Raw genomic sequence first — 14625 nt, forward strand, 5'->3', positions numbered from 1 at the left:
GTTCAGGATGAGGACGTAGCTTCGCCCTTTACTCTAAAACTGACTGAGATCATTTACAGTTGGAGAACAGCTTCAAACTGCTGCTTCCTGTTCATGAGGGGGAGTTCAAACTAAAATGTTTAAATAACATGTCTTCACCCAGGCTGATAAATGACTGTGTCTTCTAGTTTAAGGAAGTCAGATGTTTGTTCATCTTCTGTTACGTCCCTCTACACCCTCTGGTCCGTGGACCCTTTAAGGTCTTAATTGCCCCAATCAGGAACACCTGAGGAGGTGTGGATTACATTAAATATCTCAACTAAGTGCCTAATATAACCCTGGACCCTAAAACCCTAAAACCCTGTCTTAACAAGTTTTAACTCTCAAAACACTGAGGGCCAGCATCAAACTTTTTATGAAGTTGTGAGGCTCGATCACTGGTGAACACTGAAAGAAAGCAGAAGGTAGGTCCATCACACAGAGACTGTAGCAGCAACCCAGAAATAACCAGATGAAGAGGAGGAGTGATGAAGATCAAATAAATATAATTAATATAAATATTATTCTATAAATAAATATGTTTAAACTTGATCCTTACATTTGATTCATGGATATTCTCAGTAACAAGACGGTTTAAACTCATCCAGCATGACTTGGAATATTAACATATTAAATAAGTAAACGTGGTCTCCAGATGAAAACAATCTATGTGACTCTCAAACCACAGAAAAGACGAGTCAACGTTGACATGACCAATGGTGGAGATTTGTCTCCCTTTGGTGGGGAATTGCACGACGTCGCTTTAATGAGCACAGAGAAACTATGATGATGAGTGATATCTGCTGCAGTCTTTTAGTTCTGGTATTTTTATTTTTTATTTTTTGTCTTGTTAAAGCCTTACCTGCTTTACCAACCATTTCTTGTTCACCTGCAAGTTAGTTCTATTAAGTTCATCTTTTGTTATGTTGGACCTGGTACTAAGGCACTCAGTATTGGGGTTTGGCTATCATGAATAATTAATAATTATCAAAAATAATTATTTATTATTAAATAATTGGATCTGAATTACTAGATCACCTCGGGGCACCACCCTTCTAGGAAGGGAAAAGATAGCCAATTAATCAAAACAGTCTCATAAATTATACTAAATTGTCAATTTGGAGTTCGGATTAATAATTAACTTTATAACCAAAATTACCACGTTAACAACTAGTTACAGTTGAAGGAATTTGGAGTTCTTGGCAGTGTAGAGGTTGGCAATATTCACTCTTGTGCAATATTAAACAGACAGGTATGTTTAAAAGACATTTATTAACAAGAATAAAATTAAACATACAAGGTAACTACAGTGTACTCAATACAGGTGTGTGTGTGTGTGTGTGTGTGTGTGTGTGAGAGAGCCAAAATGGCCGCTGGTTGTGGGTGTGTCAAGATGGCCGCCAGTTGTGGGCGTGTCAAGATGGCCGCCGGTTGTGGGCGTGCCAAGATGGCCGCTGGGCCTTGAGGTCTTGAACACAAAGGAAACAAGATGGCTGCTGAGTGGGGACACTCAGACCATGTGCTGGCTAGTAGATGTGTGGAATGTGATAAGGGTTTTATGAGGTGCCAGGTTAGAGGAAGAGTGGTTAGTTTAGCATGCAAGAGACCCTGAGTCTATGTGTTGCATAATCTAACTAACATCAAACCACTATACTATAAACAACTCAATAAACACAAATATCACATCAAATTAACATTTCTAACTCTGTGCTTAGCTTAGCTTAGCTTGACTATGCCCAGGTCATACTACCAGATGGTGGAAAGTCAATTTCTGGTGTGTTGCTCCTTTAGCTGGCAGTTCCTGATGGAAGGCCAAACTGGAAAAAGTTGTAGTCCTTGCTGTGTCTTCCTGATGACAAACGTTGGAGGGAAACCGGCCGCTCCTTGAAGTCCTTTGAAGTGGCTTGTTAGCAGCTCGGTGCTAACTAGCCGTGTGGCTCCTGTTGTTTGAGAGTTTAGCCTGCAACTTTTGTTTGTTGGCTAAAGAGCTGGTGTAGATTCCTCAGCAGGAACTCGCTTCGCTGCTGTAGGGAGAACAGGCCTGGCACCCAGCTGCAGCCGAGCGGCTGAGGGTCTCCACGTGGAGGTGTGGAGTTGTAGAGGGTAAGAGGATAAGAGAATAAGAGAGAGAACACTGGCAAAACAGCGCATTTTATATGACCTGATGACCTCAGAGGTCACATGCCACTGTCAGCCAGTGAACTGCTTGGTCAGTTTCACACCTGGAGGATTGTGGGACATACAGTTCTGGTGCTTCCCTTTGTTTCCAAGACAAAGGCAGCCATGTGGTTAACTTGATTATGCGTGGTGAGCATCCATAGCTCACCACCAGGTTCAGATCCCAACAGTTATCTACGGTCATTCCTCATTCTCTTCGTGTCCTCAACTAAAAGTTCAGCTGAAATCATAACACGCTTCTCCAATTTCCAAAGTACGTACTTCAGTTTCAAAACTGAAATAAATAAACTAAATAAAATAAAATGTGAATTCTGGCTCCTTTCAGTAAAAATATGTGATTTTGTTTTATATGTTTCTCATAGAGCTGACTGTCCCGTGGGAAGATAGAGTTGAGGACAGACTCAGAGCAGAATGGTTGGAGGGCTTATGTCCACCCGGTAGAAGTGGGATGCCATTGATTTGTAGCAAAATCGGCGATTGCCCTTCTGAGCGAGCTGGGCATACGTGGAAAAAGCCAGAGGACTACGGTATGTAACATGTCTCGGGCAGCAGAGAGAGCGAGTGAGTGGCTATGGGTACGTAGGAAGCATGCTAGCTGGGGAGCTAGCTGAAGAGGTAAGGACAGCTGCGTGACTTTAGTGTGTTTACAAATCATGATAGATGTGGTCGACTGGTTTGTGTTTCATTTGTTTGTTTGTTTCGTGTTTCAGCCCACATTAACGGGGCGATTCAAGGTAGAATTGTTTGTTTGGTTCGTGGTTCAGTCCGTAGCAACGGGGCGAACCACGGTAGATTTGTTTGTGTCATGATTCATAAAAGGACTAGGCTAATTATTGAAATATTAGTTGTTGTCTAATATTAATGGTGAGAAAAACGGGTTTTGCAGTGGCAGCGTGGAGGGGGGTGACTCCAGGACGCTGGAAGTCACTGTTAAGCCTTCTCGAGGTGTCGTGGTCCTAACTTAAAGAAACATCGGTGAAGGGAGGTGCCCACTTGAAAACCCCAATGACATGCTGCATACTGCTGTTGTTTAGGCCAGGTTCCTGATGCCTTCATGTTGCTTGGTAGCTATGGTTAGCTGCTGAGCGGGCCATACAAGCCAGCAGCGTTTATTTAGTTCATTTAGATTGTAGGTTAATCGTCATATCACATGACTGTAGGTTTGTCAGGGTTCCTCAGCTGGACAGGGCCTCTACATGTGTTTTGCCTGGGATTTTGGCACAAGGGATTGTAACATCTAATCCTGTGTATTAATGAATGCTCATATTTCTGGAACAATGAAACATTAGAAGTGGAAAAAGTTGATCTCATCTTCATCTTCTTTTCTGCCCCGTTAATCGTTCCTTCACACCTCAGATTGATCCTGTGACTCTTCAAATGCAGAAACACTGAAACGGTCTGTTCTCATTGTCAAAAACATTGAGTTTACTGCTCTGTTTAGTTGGTCAAGATGTGTCTCACGATATTCAGGAAGTCTGAACAGAGCAGTATGCTGGTAGAGATAAATCTGCTTCAGAGACAGAGTTTCCTCATAAATAGGTGATGACTGACCTGATCTGGACCTACTGTGACTCAGGATGGGAGATACATGCACTGACCTGCAGTCATTAACTGTTCAAGCTCTTTACGTCTTTTTTGTCTGTTTGTGTTTGGATTGTTGGAGGAAGCTGGAGAACCCGTGGAGAACCCACGCAGACACAGGGAGAACATGCAAACTCCACACAGAAAGGCTATAATAATATGAACAACAATTAAATGAAAGTTTATTCAGATCATTATTGAGCAATCTTCTCTTGCTTCTTCACAATTATCATCAGCAGTCCTGTCTGTGTTAACAGTGGATGGTGGTGAAGCTGCTCTCAACAACACCAGCAGACAACTGAACTTAAACAGGGTGATGTTTAACCCTTTCCACCCTGGAAGTCCCTTTATCTGTTCTTAAAGCCTCTGTCATTTCAGGAGGATGCAGAGTGTGCTACACTTCTAGGCACAATAATAGATAATAAGTTGCAATGGAACAGTAACACCGACACAATCTATAAAAAGGGGCTGCAGAGGCTGCATTTTATGCGCAAATTACGACAATTTAGAGTGGAAAGGGATATGATGTTACTTTTCTATCACTCATTTGTGGAGAGCATGCTACTTTTTTGCTGTGTTGCCTGGTATTTCTCCTTGTCTGTGACCAATAAAAACAAACTGAGCAAAATAGTCAACATGGCCAGCAAGGTTGCGGGGCAAAAACTAGACAGTACGGCTGTGACCTGTGAAAGAAGGGTAGTGAAGAAAGGTCAAGCAATAAATGAAGATCTGTCACATCCCCTACACCAGGCATATGAGGTGTTGCCATCAGGGAGGAGGTTCCGGTCACCTTCTTTCCAAACAAATCGAGCCAGTCGGTCATTCATTCCAACCAGTATTACACTTATGAACAAGAAGTTACCTGTAGGACAGCACTTTAAATAGCACCATGCACTTTCTTTCCAGCTGGACTGTCACAGTATGCACAACTGCACTTTATTATCCTGTTTATGTGTAGTGGGGTCTGTGTCTTCTGTCCAGATGTTGTGAATGTGTGGGGGTATGGTAGGGTGGGGGTGGTTGGGGTGAGGGAAATTCTGTTGTATATTCTGTCTTGTATTTCGTCTTGTCTGTCTTACTGTCTTTGTATAAATGTATCAGATGTACAGTCCCTGACAAAAGTCTTGTCACTTATCCATTTTGTAGAAACAACAGTTTATAACCTGACTTTTAATTAATCCATTGGTTTTAGAAATGGCTCATATGAAAGCTAAAACCCTCCCAAATTATGTTTGATATACTAAAATAAATTTGCTTCACTGAAGAAAGATTGATCATTTAATGAACACAGAAAGGTCAGATTTTGGCAAGACAAAAGTTTTGTCGCCTACAGAAAGTAATGTGAAAATTGAACAAATCATTTACTTCAAATACAAAAATATGATGCATAACATCAGTGAATTAAGTACTGGTGCTGTGAGATCCATATTTAATATCTTGTATGACTTCCATGAGCTTGAAGGACTGCATCCATGCGGTTCGACAATGATTCATACAATTTATTGATGAAGTCATCAGGAATAGCAAAGAAAGCAGTCTTACATGCCTCCCAGAGTTCATCAAGATGCTTTGGTTTCGTCTTCCATGCTTCCTCATTCATTCTTCCCCAGACATGCTCAATGATGTTCATGTCTGGTGACTGGGCTGGCCAGTCCTGGAGCACCTTGATCTTCTTCGCCTTGAGGAACTTTGATGTAGAGATGGAAGTATGCGATGGAGCACCATCCTGCTGCAAAATTTGACCCCTTTTATGGTTGGGAATGTAAGAGGTAGCTAATACTTCTTGATATTTTACGCTATTGATATTGCCTTCCACCCTGCAAATCTCTCGCACACCCCCATACTGGATGTAACCCCAGACCATGATTTTTCCGCCACCAAATTTAACTGTTTTCTGGGTGAATCTCGGATCCATGCGAGCTCCAGTAGGTCTCCTGCAATATTTGTGGCGGCTGTGATGTAATTCAACCGAAGATTCATCTGAGAAATCCACCTTCTGCCACTTTTCCAGCGTCCATCCTTTTAGCAGGCTGTGGGCCTTGGCAAATGCCACACGTTTTTTTAATTGCCTTTTGTTTAGTGCTGATTTCTGGGCACTGATTCTACCATGGAGGCCATTTCGAGACAGGATTCTACAAACTGTTCTGGTTGACACGGGGACTTGAGGTGACCAGGCCTGGTGGAGCTCTGCTGCAGTGGAAAGGGGGCTGGCCTTGGATTTTCGAGCCAACAAACGGTCCTCCCGAGCAGTTGTCTTGCGGGGTCTGCCGGACCTGGGCTTGTCAAAAACATCTCCAGTCTCTTCAAATCTTTTTCTTATTCTTGTAAGACTGCTTTCTTTGCTATTCCTGATGACTTCATCAATAAATTGTATGAATCATTGTCGAACCGCATGGATGTAGTCCTTCAAGCTCATGGAAGTCATACAAGATATTAAATATGGATCTCACAGCACCAGTACTTAATTCACTGATGTTATGCATCATATTTTTGTAGTTGAAGTAAATGATTTGTTCAATTTTCATATTACTTTCTGTAGGCGACAAAACTTTTGTCTTGCCAAAATCTGACCTTTCTGTGTTCATTAAATGATCAATCTTTCTTCAGTGAAGCAAATTTATTTTAGTATATCAAACATAATTTGGGAGGGTTTTAGCTTTCATATGAGCCATTTCTAAAACCAATGGATTAATTAAAAGTCAGGTTATAAACTGTTGTTTCTACAAAATGGATAAGTGACAAGACTTTTGTCAGGGACTGTACTGTATGGCACAGAACAATTTTCCGCATAGGACAAATAAATCCATCATCATACATGCTCATTGTTGTGATGCATCAACTTTGGTGCAGTTGCAGATTTCTTTAGATCAGGTTCAATAACATCAGTGACTGGTTGTTATCAGGATGTTAGAAGGATGATGATTTGATTTATTGGAAGTAAAAATGTCACTTTTTCAGATGTCTCTCTGTTCTGTTTACGGGACGGAGAGAGGAACCGTAACCATGCACACAATCAGCAGGAGGAGTTAGTTCTCTCTACCCATGTTACAGAATTTACAGCTTTCGTCTGTTTCTTACAGGAAATATACAACAGGAAACCTTTGCAACAGGAAACGTACACTGAGGGCAGTTCTGCAGCAAACCTTCTACAGTTAATTTACACTTCATGCAAGGATTCAGAGAAAGGTTACACCAGGATACATAAAATTCCATTACACTCTAAAGCAACAACAGTCACTAGCTGTGTTTGCTTATTATTCTGCAGCAAAGGTGATGCATTACATCAGTCACACCATCCAGCAGCAGCTATTGTCCTTTAGCAGCTGCACACGTCTTTTTGTCACATCAAACAGCCGAGAACACACAAACTTTTACAGCTGTCACTCATCTTTGTGTCCTGGCGTCTGGACCGGTCTGCCCTCTGAACACAGAGACCAGGTAGATGATGATAGGGAATCAAAACAGTCAACAAATAAACTAATGAAGAATCAGTGGGATTAATTACTCCACTGTAATTCAGCATATCAAACTGTAATCCCTTACACTGCTGGTTACTGATAAAAACTAAATTAAAAATACTAGAATCTTGACCTTCTTCATCTAGTAAACCCACAATTCTTTTAAATTCCTCCAGTTTTTAATGCGATCAATGAGTGGTTTCCTCCTCGACTGAGGAGGTAGAGACTCTCACTCTCACAGTTTCCCTTACCAGTGTCCAGTGAATGAAACCCCTTTGACAGATCAGCAGTGAGCAGAGCTGATCAGAAGTGTTGTAGATATTATCTGTAACTTTGTAAAAATGTAAATTGTATGAAGACAGCTGGAGTCACAGAGAGGACATGTCTCTGATACACAACCTGATGGAGACAAGGTCACAGCATCCTCATCAGAGAAGGTTGACATCAGGTTCAGAGTCTGACTCTCTGCTAATCAGACTGCTGAAGAAGTTGATGCTGGTTCTGATAGAAAGGAGTCAGAACACTCAGTGGATCACAGGTTGTTTAGTTTGAGGCTGTGGAGCTGCAGACCAGTCAGGGTGGCCATGCTGACCTCTGACCTCTGATGGAAGCTCCTACAGTGGACGTGAGAATGTTATGGTCCTGGGTTTCCAGTGGTGTTTTTGTTCTCTTTTCCTGCTCTCTCTCTCTCTCGCCCTCATTAGGCTCACCTGGGCAGGATTCTGGCAGAGCACATGACACAGCTGCAACCACTCTTCAATCGAACACTCTTCAGAAGGCTGGCCGTGGCTTCCTTCCAGTGCCAGATAATTCCACATGTTACGGTTTGTGCCAACTCTCCAGTGTCGTCTTGTGCCTTTAAGGTTAAACCTTTGCCACGTTGGATTTATCTCTTGTGTTTCTTTTCACCTTCCAGTGCCTCCAGAGAGAGCCTGAATCCTGCCCTGGCAGCCGTTTTGAGTTTTGTGTCACCTGGAGTTTCCTGCGCCGTTTGTTTGCCTTCTGCCTTTTTTGTTTGTTTGTTCTGGGATTTACTACCCAACAGAGTCTTGAGTATAAACTGAACTACACTGACTTTTATTCGTGGTGTAGTCTTCTGCTTTGGGGTCAGGCCTCTGGCTGGACACACCTTCACAGGGAAGATGTTTCACCACTCAGGTGAAGGGTGTAAATGGGGTTGAAACTTCTTGGAGACAGAAGTTAAAGCTGTATTGTAAATAGATGGCAGATTAAATCTCAGTCCACCTCCTCTGTTCAGAGAAGGTTTTTCCAGTCTGACATAGATGGCTTCTTTTACTCCTCTTTCAAACCATCGCTCTTCTCTGGCTAAGATTTGGACGTTGTTATCTTAAAGTAGGGGATGATGATGTTCTTCTTCCCGTGTATTCTTCCTCTCTGTTCTTTTCACAGCAAATCAGAGTATTTCACAAAATGTCAGACTGCTCCTTTAAGATGCATTTTTTTTCTATAGCCGTACGGCCGTAGGTGTGAGTGTCTCTCTGTGTTAGCCCTGTGATAGGGTGGACCCCACCTCTAGACCAATGTCAGCATAGACGTAGACAAAAAGGATCTGCCTGTGCTGATGCTGTATCTGGTCATGATCTGCAGGAGAGGGATTGGATCACTTAAGACCACTGAAGGTGGTGTATCACGTTACAAGGAATCTTTAGCGTACATTGAATGTACAGTAAAGTAATATAAATTTAACTTGTAACACTGAACTTACAGCCAGTTATTGATAACACATCTAGATTTTCAAACATTAAAAACTAAAAACCAGGCTCAGGTTTTGCAGCACATGTTCTACCTGGGACAAAACCTCCCTGAGAATCTCCAGGTTTTAAATATTTCTCCAGCATCAAAGTAAGACAGTGATATTTGTCAGTACATGCAACAGTACACAGCAGTCGCGGTTCTACACTGAATTACTCCCTGGGCGAGACCCCTTCCGAGTCCCCCCACCCCCCTCCCACCCCCACGCATGAAAAGAAACACAAATAGCCATGTTTTGTTATAACAATATCAGTGAAACAGAAACTCTCAGTTGCACAAATCCTTCAACAGAAAATTTGAAAATCACACTTAAGAGATTCCAGTTATCCAACTATTGCATTTACAACAGGAAACACACTTTTTAAGGTGCACAATCTCCACCTCCAACATAGGTAGATATACGTATGTCAGGTCTTGTCTAACAGGGGAGGTGGGTGGCTCATCCTGACTAGTGGCAGAGGATGCTCCAAAATAGAAGTGCTCCTGAAACTGCAACTGAAACTGACATCAAAAGACTGTAGACTACAATATAACTCTTATACAAAACATCCATGAATTGCAAATTTAAACCAACATGCCCTTACACGCTAAATGTCTGTAATTAGACGCTATATTCATCTATCTTTCAGGGAGGAACAATTAGCTCCTTGGTTACTGCCTCCAGTTCTATGCTTGGTACACTTTTAGTTCTGACTGGTTAAACTATCTTTGACACCAAATAGAGTTGTAGCAAATGTTCATCTTTGAAACTAGCTACAGAGATGAATTAATTACAGGACCCAACGTGATGGAAATAAAGAAGAACTGAACTTGGAACAGTTTTGTTGCAAAGCACAATCTTAGGTGAAATTAGATCTGGTGTTTGTTAAGATGAATTACTGGTGTATAAGTACTGCAAGCATCATAGCAAATAGGCTAACAGACATATACCACCAGTTAACATTAGCCCTTCATTCATGACATGATACTGTAATCATGCAGAGAGAACATAGCAGACCTTTATCTTTTGCTTGTTTCTCCTCTTCTTCTTTTCCTTTTTTCCCTAAACTGGGCACCTGATGGCTTTGACCTTTTTCTGTCCATCTCTGTCAGGGGGCGACAATATCGCCACACAGACATGACAGATAATAGAATAGATTGATTTATTTATATTTTTTCCAAGAGCTCGGGCGGTTGCCCGGTTCGCCCGTGCCTATACCGCTACTGGTACACAGCAAAGAATGAACCGTTGCCTGCAGCGCTGCTCACTGTATCCATGGCAACGCTAGACGTTTCTGTTCAAACTGCTGGAAACTTGTTTATTTATGTATGTTTCAAGGATTTTTATGATTCGTTAAATTAAATGTAATTAAGCGCTAACACGTTTTTATTTTGGAGAACTGAGATAAGAAACAGATGAAACCGAAAGTGAACAGTCGTCATTTATTTTTATCACGGAGCGAAGACACGGAGCATCATCATGGAGCTTCTGCTGTTTTATTTTCTGACGTTGTTCGGAATAATATGTTGTCAAGAAGGTAAGAGTTACTACTTAAAGAGACAACCGGACTTTTACGGTCATATAATTAGTGTTTATTGTTAATGATCTGATGTGAACGTGTTGTAGGCGAGTAATAAAGTTAGAGTAGAAGGAGGAAGTCCTCAGAAAGTAAAGTTTAACAGTCAGCGGCTTCCAGTTCGTCGCAAGGTCAATCTCTTTTCTGAAAACACATCTTAAAAAAAAAGTATAATAAAAAATAAAAAAATTCTGAAAGTTTACTGTGATTAAACTTTAGTTTCTGAGCAGATAAAGTGACTTAACTTTCTGTGGTTTTAACATCAGAACTGCAAAGTTTCTCATTAATTAGACCTGAATAAAATCTTCTTGTTCAATCTAAACAGTTAGTTGATGCTCATCTAATGTCAGGGTTAATACTCCTGAACTTATCAGCCTTCATCCCAGCTGCCATCAGGCTGTACAACACCAGCCTGAGTAAATAGTAACTTTTTGCACAAACAAATCCGCTCTTTTGCACCGCCTCTTTGCACAAAACCACTACCTCACCATCTCATAGTTTAAGCAATTATTTATTTTGTAAAGTTTTATTCCACCGTTGGCAAACTGTACATACAGAATGTCTTTATATTTCTATTTTTTTCTCTATTTTTCAGAGCATTGTTATTTTGTATATATTTTTCAAATTTGTATTGTGTCGTTTTTGGTAACTCTTTTTTTAACCATGTCGAAGTCGTCATTGTCTTCTGTATACATATTTGCCAAATTCCGTGCTACTTTGACTAGGAAATTCCCCATACGTGGGATTAATAAACACGTCTTATCTTATCTCTAACATGGGAGGCCCTCATCTCCACCTTGTTGTCAAAGTCAAAGTCAGCTTTATTGTCAATTCTGACATGTGCAGAACATTCACAGGATTGAAATTTCCTTCCTTAAAGGCCTATGGTGTAGCAGCGTAAACACAAAATGAACAAATATGAGATTAAAAAAGAGAAGAACCAAGGTTGGAAGTTGATGACTCCGTTTTAAGTCGCAGAATAATCAGCAGACTGTAGATGATTAGTGTTTTAATACAGGTGTTGAGAGGTGCCCGCATTTTATTCCTACAACCTGTATACACATTTGTTCTTTATTTAAACAACAAGGTAAAGATGGTATGATCCAGTCATCCAGGAGTCAGGGGTGATTCTAGGATCAGATTGTCTTACAGTGCCTTGCAGTTAAAACAATAATCCACCAGTTTACTTTTAATTACACAAATTGTTCACCACAGAACAGTTTATGCAAATATAATCAAGGCAGATTTACTGAGTATGAAGAGTTTGGGGAAAATCCAGTATCACATACTGCTTGTTTATGTGAAATAATTGTGGGGTCCACAATGCAGCTTGCCTTTTCTCTCTCTCTCTCTCCCTCTTCTACTTTTTTCTCTCCATCATCCTCTCCTTCTGCTGTATGCTGTCATCCATAAAGTACATATAACAAACAAATAATAGACATAAACTGATCCATATCAATTTCTAACAATATTCTAACTGGGCTGCTGCTGGTCGTCCACACACAAGAGGTAGCATCATGCATGGGCAGACACATCAGTGTGTCCATCTCATCCTCCTTAAGTTTTAATCACTTAAGGAGTTTCAGGTAACGTGTTCTAAATCTGCCGCACTCATTTCACAGAACACAATTTATGCTGTGAAATTACCTCTTCACTTTTGTGCTTTTGGTCTCAGAAAGCGTCAGCCCCTTTCTGTAAAGAAAGACGGAAGAGGAAGAAAAGAAAAGAGAGGGTGTGGGTTTAGAACTGAGACCAACAAAGAGGGAGAGGGAGAGGGTTATGACTCATCTTTATAGGTGAGGTATAGAATGATATGAGCCGTGGTCTTGTTCCTGAACCTAAGTTCTAATAACTTCATTTTGAATGAGGGATCACAAGTAATCGCCTAAAAATATATGTGTTCTTAAATGGGTCGTTTTAAACATGTCTCAAAATCCAAACTCATTTTTGCGTCTGTATGCAAATAACTGCTGTTACTGCTGTTTCAGAACTACAGCCAGCACTGTTTGTGGTGAGTGTGCCATGGAGACAAATTTTGGAACAAGCAACAAGTTTCTCTCACTAACTGAAAGCTCGTACATATGTTAAGTTATTGTTTATTTATGTATCTCGTCCCTGATATTAGTTATTTTAGGGACCTGCGCAGAATCCTCAACACGGACACTAATCTCACTACTGCGCCATGTAAGGCACATTTGAAACAGAAGAGATTAATCACAGTTAAATATCATAATTTACTGACATTCCCAATGTAAACATGTCTAAACAAACATGAAACAGAATCAAAAAGAGAAATCTGACCACCCTCCAGACTGGTGGTTCACGTATCACTTGTGCTGACCCTCTCTGGATGTGAACACACTGATTAATACAGTAAATGTTTTTGTCTTCCAGTCATCACGATGATAGTGAAAGAAGATGAAGATGTCATTTTACCCTGTTCCTTAGACTCTACCAACATTAGGTCTGAGACCTTTGACTGGAAGACAGATGATCAGAAGGAGGTGTTCCTGTACAGTTCAGGCACTCATTATAATAACGGTCGTTCAGGTCAAGATCCACAGTTCAAAGGTCGAGTCTTTCATTTTAAAGATCAACTGCAGTCTGGTAATGCCTCCATAGTTATCAGAAACACAAAGCTGAAAGACAGTGGAAGTTACAGCTGTATTTTTCCTCATCATCAGCCAACAATAAGATCCATCATTCAGCTCCATGTTGGTGAGTATTTCCATGAAACAGTTAAAGACTCTGATTATTTCCAGAAGCGACTGGTTCATGTGTCCCAGATGGACTCAAGTCAAATCATCATCAAACAGTCACAATGACACATCTAACATGGTCCAGGTCCTGCCTCATTGACAGGCTGCACAACATCTTCATCTCCATGATATCAGCTCCATTAGTTGTTCCTGTCTAACAGTGTTTGTCTGGAAATAATCAAAACCCTCTACTGTTTATGTTCTGAGAGTTCTCACTGAATGAAACCACTTTTTGTGTCTTCAGTGACCAAAGTTCCACGCTCAGCTCTTCATCAGTTGCTTTCTGACTCTGATTATATTTCATTGAAGACTGATATAAACCAGTCTTTTCTGTAAATATGACAGAATGTGATGGAATCTGTGATCGTGGCCTCATTTTTAGTTTTTGATCATTGAATATTGATGTAATAAACACTCTTTTTTCTTTCATTTCTTCTTTCATTTTTTTTTAATTGTCAAGTTTATGATTTCCCTCAAACCATTCTGACTCGATGTGTTTTCTCTTTTAGAGCGTGTCTTAAAAGACAGAACAGAAGAAAATATTCAAGGTGAGTCCTGATGCTGATCAATGAATCTCACCTGTTTGGGATTTATATATTTATGTATGACACATTCTGCATATGCAATTCTTATTGTGGGGGAAAGCAGTACGCAACATGTAAGATTTTCTTTTACAACTCTCATAGTCGCCATTTTGTCACATCCTGTTTCTATAGAGTCAAATAGTGTTTTAGCGTCAAACTAAAATGAATCCAAAAGATTGACACTTGAACATTCACCAATATTATACAGTATTAGCTACCCTAAAATGACTGAAACCTTCCTTGAAAAAATTGATTTGACGTGTATTTTAGTGTTTTAGTTTGGCCCAAGTCCCGCCCACTAACATGGAGGGGGTGGAGCTCATGACCTATACTGCAACCAGACACCAGGGGGAGCTCTACTGGCTTTGGCTTCCCTTTTGAGGTTCAGTCCCATTGTCCATCTTTATACTGTCTGTGGCCTCCACAAAGGCCCCTTTAGAATGGATCTCATCAGTTGTCCTCCAGTCATGGTCCAGCCCATAGGAAGCTGAAAAACACAACAAGAAAACAGGAATGACCATAGGCAGGAAGGGAACAGTACCACAGACAGCGGGCACCCTCCTTCACTGATGTTGTGATGATAGGCCCATGACACCTCCAGAGGGCTCTTCGGCAACACCTGGCATCCCAGGTGTGTGTCCCTCTGCTTTCAAACCTTCTATGCCACTGGTGTTACTTTGGGGCCCAGGAGGGGTCTCGCCTCTTCACCCAGAGCCAC

This window comes from Chelon labrosus, assembly GCF_963514085.1.
Source record: "Chelon labrosus genome assembly, chromosome: 4".
Classification (NCBI taxonomy): domain Eukaryota; kingdom Metazoa; phylum Chordata; class Actinopteri; order Mugiliformes; family Mugilidae; genus Chelon; species Chelon labrosus.